The following is a 6,000-nucleotide window of genomic DNA, read 5'->3' as shown; positions in this document are numbered from 1 at the left end:
TAGGCCCTGGGGTGCGTGAGCGGGCAGCCTGTGCAGTTGGCGAGATGGGAGGACGGACAGTGTGTGCTCCGTGATCGAACGATTTTTAACAGTGTAATTACGTGTGACTGGTGTTTCATGATGGTATTCCTCGTGCGATCGGAATAAAAAAAAGCAATCGATTTAATACTTCTTTTCGATGTATTTTACAAGACCTGCAGCTTCCCAAACAGCAGAGAATGATGAGCAAGGGAGATCCAACCCCTGCAAACCGAATTTTTTACAAATAAACAATATACCTTCTCCCATGTAATTGAATTTCCTGTCATGAAGTCCTTTCTCTCCAGCATAGAGCCGCCAATTTCCAGGTAGGGGAGGGGGGTGGGGGAGGGGAGGCTTGTGAGGGTTGATTAAGTGCTCAACTTAATTAAGTTGTCAATGAAATTGATAGAGTGAGAGGGGGTTATTCGAGTAACTCAGGCCTGAAAGTGTACCAGCGATGCACAGGGGAGAAGGAGGGGAAGGCAATAGGTGGGGGAATAATAGGTTAAGCACCTGTCAATCAAAAGGAAGGATTATGCCCTGGGGGTCATAATCCACCTCACAGAACAACAGGTTAAGGACCTGTCAATCAAAGGAGAATAATAGGTTGAGAGGTTCCACGCCCTCTTTTGCATGTCTCCTCTCATTTTCATCAATTTTATTAATGTTCTATGTCGTTGCAAGGTAGTAACAGGCCGAATAAGGTTATTGTAATGAGAGTATTTGTACTGAGAGCTCAAAAAATACTTTTCACTCGATTCCTAAACATGTTGTTTTACTTCCCTGGGTGGCTTGTACGAGGTGGGCATCAGAGGACGTGGCACACTGCGTTTCCGGTTGGTGGCTGCAATTCCCTGAATTCTGAAGGGTTCGTACAATAGGCTCAAGCGCGTGGTGGAACGACTGACGTCGGTCGAGTTTCGCCCATTGTATGCAGGGTGAAACGACCTGCGAGACGTTTGAGTGTCGCCGCAGTTTATGTCTTTACCGTTCCGGCGCGTCCGGAACGAAGATTCCTGCCACCTACTGACTGCATTGTCCTCTTGATTTGGAGAAAACTTGTGGACCGGGCCCTGCTGAGTGCGACTGTCTGGCACATGATGGCCGGTGGTCTAAGCAGGTTGTTTTCGTAGCCTGTCAAACGGCAAGTTCAGTGACCTCAGCTGAATAGCAGAGGCATGATTGGTCAACTTACATATCATTTCGTAGATATAGGTAGAATCCCATTTCCTGGTGTTTATTACGATAAAGATCTCTTTTTTGAGTAGATTACGATTTTTGTTAAATTATTGTGAGTGTGCACTTCTTATTTTACTATCAGGGTCCACCATCATTTCCTTCCGTTACCGTTGTGCTCATAATTAATTAACTGATAGATAAGGGTCGGCCGGAGTGGCCGTGCGGTTCTAGGCGCTACAGTCTGGAACCCAGCGACCGCTACGGTCGCAGGTTCGAATCCTGCCTCGGGCATGGATGTGTGTGATGTCCTTAGGTTAGTTAGGTTTAATTAGTTCTAAGTTCTAGGCGACTGATGACTTCAGAAGTTAAGTCGCATAGTGCTCAGAGCCATTTGAACCTTACAGATAAGGAGGGGGGCGAGTGCATGTCTTGTTCTCATGCAAGAGTCATCTGAATTAAAGAGGTACAAACTCTTCTCCACACCGGCACCTCGCATGGTTTGTTCCTGAATTTAGGTAGCCCACACTAAGAAAATGCACTGAAATGAAGTTTGTCCCACTATTGTAACACCGGATGTGCAGGCTAGAGATATACAAAAACATTTGTTTATATTTCGTATCTGGTAAGGTCTATAACTTTGTGTGTCCAAAATTATAAGCAGAAGCTGAAACATTTCTATGCATGTTGGTAGAGTTCAGTGTGGGCACCGTTTGTTGTAATATTATTGGATTTCAGATACTTTGCATATGAGATATTTGTCATAAAAGAAAAGGATAGCCAACGAGCTGTAGTTCGTAAAAATGCTAAGCATCACAGCGCGAGAGTAAAGAGACGAAATATTTTTTTTAATGTGCGCCTATACCAAGACGCGCGTCCAGCGTTTAAATACTCCAAATAAACACTATGACCCGCTGGGCGCAGATGTTTAAAATTATTGCCGCAGCGCTTAATAGCAAGAAGCTGCGAAACAGAAGAAAGAACAATCTATCTTTTGTTAAGAAATATTCTAGAGACTTCATTATTCTTTGTACTTTCAGTCGCCGACATGTTAAGACGTACTACATAGCATTGCTACAAGTTATATTTTTATTTTGTGTGTAAAGTATGTGAAACGACGAACGAACGTTTCGGTTACCCGGGACAAGATATAATGTATTTACGCGCACGCAAAGGCGTTTAATTTTAAGAAGGAACGGACTGACAGAGCAGCCATTATTGGACTGCGCCATGTACAAAAGAAATATCAGATGTAAGTCATGTATTTATTGTGTGTTTGTCAATGTCTAGAAGTTTAAAGCCAATTTGTTCAAAATATATTAATATTTTACGATGCAGTAATTTTCTTCTTATTCTTTTCTTTCACTAACCAAAAATGATGTTCAAATTGTTTAAGAGCTTTGTTACAGGTTCGCTCTTTATTGCGGTGTCTCGATTGTATTTGGGAGACCACTAATGTGTTCAACTTCCGATCTGTTAATCTTTTTCTTGCGAAATTCCACTAATTTGCTTTAATTTCCATTTTCATATTCAAATAGGTCCTTTAGGTATTTTCATTGAAGATTCTGATTGCGTGAAGGCAATCCGGGTCAAAAGATCAGTTAAGAAAACCCCATCGCGCAATCAATCCGTACGTCTCCTGAATACAATGGAAAACCGACTCATCGGTGATCAATTAATAATCTCTCACTTTTTTTTAAGTCGTACTAAAAAAACGGCCATACAGGATAGCCGTATGTACTCAACCTAGCGTTGGGTTGCATTTTGTCAGTAAATATTACCAACAAACAGTGACAGCATCACTATTATTATTTACTAATATTTCTTATACAGAATAAGCAAGTTCCTAACGCCAGAACAGATATCGAAACGGTACTCCACCTCTCACCACATGTTCATAAGTATAATAGGTGTCATGGCATCTACTGTGGCGAAGATCCGTTGCCTCAAATCCACCAGATCGCTAACCTTTGTTCTGTAAACTATGTCCTCGATAAACCCCCATCCACTGAAATCCAGCAGAGTCCAGCAGTGTCAGATCGAGTGATCGAGGGGGCCAGGCAGTGGGAACCCCACTTCTGATACATTGCTCAGTAAATCCCACAATAGTGGCGTGGGACACCACCATGCTGGATAAAGACACCAGGAGGCATCTGTGAAACTGAATAGTTCGCCAGCATGACATGATAAGAGTGCCCTGTCACTGTATATTCCACAACAAAAATGGACCAATCACAACATGTGCTTGATAGGTTCCTGGGAATTACGCCAGATAATATTGTAAAAACCGCACAATATTTCAGCGGGACAACTGCCCGCCATCTTCAGGTGCTACTGTCGCGTCGCTGAGAAGCTCGCCAACATATAAATTGTCTATGTAATGTATATTTTCAAAGTCAAAATCACATTGTCTGCGGTGATCCACAGTCTTAATGTGATGCAAAAGCTGGAGTTCGGAGCATACAAAAATGGCTCTGAGCACTTACTTAACATCTGAGGTCATCAGTCCCCTTGAACTTAGAACTACTTAAACCTAATTAACCTAAGGACATCAAACACAGCCATGCCCAAGGCAGGATTCGAACCTGCGACCATAGCGGTCGCGCGGTTCCAGACTGAAGCGCCTTTAACCGCTTGGCCACACCGGCCGGCTCGGAGCATAGAACCGGAGACATTAGTGCATAGTGTCGTGGACTACCAAATGGGGAGCTAGCTCGTGTAATGGACTTTCATAGGCTTCTAGCGAATGCTTCACACACATGTTCCACAGTTTCTTAATTCACATGCTTTTTGTGATGTTTTCCAGTATCTTCACGTTTCCCGAAGAGTTCTGTCCCACTGATGAACGGATTTATATCTGCGAAGTTCGACGTTCCATTCTCTCCACTGAAGACGTGTTACAGATTTTAACTCTGCTAATCACGGCGCACACAGCATACTTCATTGTGGCGTTCACATCTTGACTGTCAGGAGTACGTCTACCTTCTATGCAATAAGCATCTGTGCACTCCCACAATACGACCCAGCGCTGTTCATGAAATGATAAGGAACACATCTTCGAGAGTAACTCTATCGATCGCGTATTTACCCAACAACTGGAAATGTTGAATTTTTTCGTATAAACATTTGTTTATGTGTATCTCTAGCCCTCATAATAAGACCACACCATAACACTACCGCCTCCGAATTTTACTTTGGCACTACACACGCTGGCAATTGACGTTCACCATGCATTCTCCATACCCACACCCTGCCATCGAATCGCCACATTCGTCACTCCACAAACGTTTTTCCACTGTTCAATCGTCCAGTGTTTACGCGCCTTACACCAAGCGAGGCGTCGTTTGGCATTTACTGGCGTGATGTGTGGCTTATGAGCAGCCTCTCTACCATGAAATCCAAGTTTTCTAACCTCCCAACTGACAGTCATAGTACTTGCAGTGGATCCTGATGCAGTTTGGAATTCCTGTGTCATGGTCTGGATAGATGTCTGCCCATCACACATTACGACCCTCTTCAACTGTCGGCGGTCTCTGTCAGTCAAGAGACGAGGTCGGCCTGTACGCTTTTGTGCTGTACGTGTCCCTTCACGTTTCCACTTCACTATCACATTAGAAACAGTGGACCTAGGGATGGTTTAGGAGTGTGGAAATCACGCGTACAGACGTATGACACAAGTGACACCCAATGAACTGACCACGTTCGAAGTCCGTGAGATCCGCAGAGCGCCCCATTCTGTTCTCCAACGATGTTTAATTACTACTGAGGTCGCTGATATGGGGTACGTGGCAGTAGGTGGCAGCTCAATGCACCTGAGAAACGTATGTTTTTGGGGGTGTCCGGATACTTTTGATGACATAGCGTAGATCGGTCAGTTGGCTGGTGTTTGTGTAGCTTGTTTTTTTCTGGAATTCGTTTACATTTTAAACGTTTCACGCGTCCTTTATTTCCAGAAAGCGTCAAAGGAACTTGGGTATTGGTTTATGTACAAAAAAAAAAGTTTAGACTATTATGTCCTCTCCTGGGATGTGCGCCAGCGTCGTGTCTCGTTTGAGCATTAGTAGTCGTAACGAGGCGCTGGCAAGGTCAAAGCGTAGGTGCTGCCGCGCCGCGGCGGCGTCCGGTAGCTGCCCGGCTGAACCGGTGTTCAGTTCGTTGTGTGGCGCGTCGTGACGCGACCGCGGCGAAGCAGCTGAGTGTGTGCGCCTCGAACTCCGGTAAGTCCGACTCCCTGCTGGCACCCGGGCCGGCCTCCTAACTTATTGCAAATAAAGTTAAAGAAAAACATTATCCTCATAGAAATCGTTTAATTGTATCTTAAAAGGTAATGTGGGAGACCCACACAAATACATACAGCTCGAAAGCTTTCATAAGTTACCTTTCTACTGAAAAATTACGCACATCTGAAAAACTGGTGATTAATTCCTGTTACGCCTCTTTCGTTGCTATCTAAGATTTTGCATTCTCTAAGAGCCTGGAATATATATATATATATATATATATATATATATATATATATATATATATATATATATTATTTTTACAGAAGGAAGCCACTAGGAGCATCTTTGGGGTTACCAAATGTGACATATCATGTAGAGTGTACACCCTTTTCATAATATTACAAGTATTGATCGACCCGTTTGTTTTCATATACAATTGCCTTTCGTACGTGATAGAAAACAGTTACACACTGAGGCAGTCTGTTCGTTATCACAATATGTCAAACCTACAACTCGAGTTAAAAAAACACAGGGCAATTACGAAAGCGTAGGTATGAAGCTTTTCAACACATTAATTGTG

General features: G+C 43.5%; 1 protein-coding gene across 3 annotated transcripts in view; it reads left to right on the top strand.

The window, feature by feature from the left end:
- The first annotated feature begins 5,345 nt into the window (after positions 1-5,345).
- Positions 5,346-6,000, top strand: part of LOC124544947 (carbohydrate sulfotransferase 8-like) — a 118,473-nt gene continuing 117,818 nt past the window's right edge. For 2 of the 3 annotated variants that reach the window (XR_006967578.1, XM_047123694.1), the window contains exon 1: positions 5,346-5,414. The gene's annotated coding sequence lies outside the window, so the exon portion shown is untranslated. The remainder of the gene's footprint in view (positions 5,415-6,000) is intronic. The other variant, XR_006967579.1, reaches the window with a different exon arrangement.

This window comes from Schistocerca americana, chromosome 8, assembly GCF_021461395.2.
Source record: "Schistocerca americana isolate TAMUIC-IGC-003095 chromosome 8, iqSchAmer2.1, whole genome shotgun sequence".
Lineage (NCBI taxonomy): Eukaryota > Metazoa > Arthropoda > Insecta > Orthoptera > Acrididae > Schistocerca > Schistocerca americana.
Note: the sequence above shows the minus strand (reverse complement) of the source record. Positions and strands in the feature narration are given on the sequence as shown.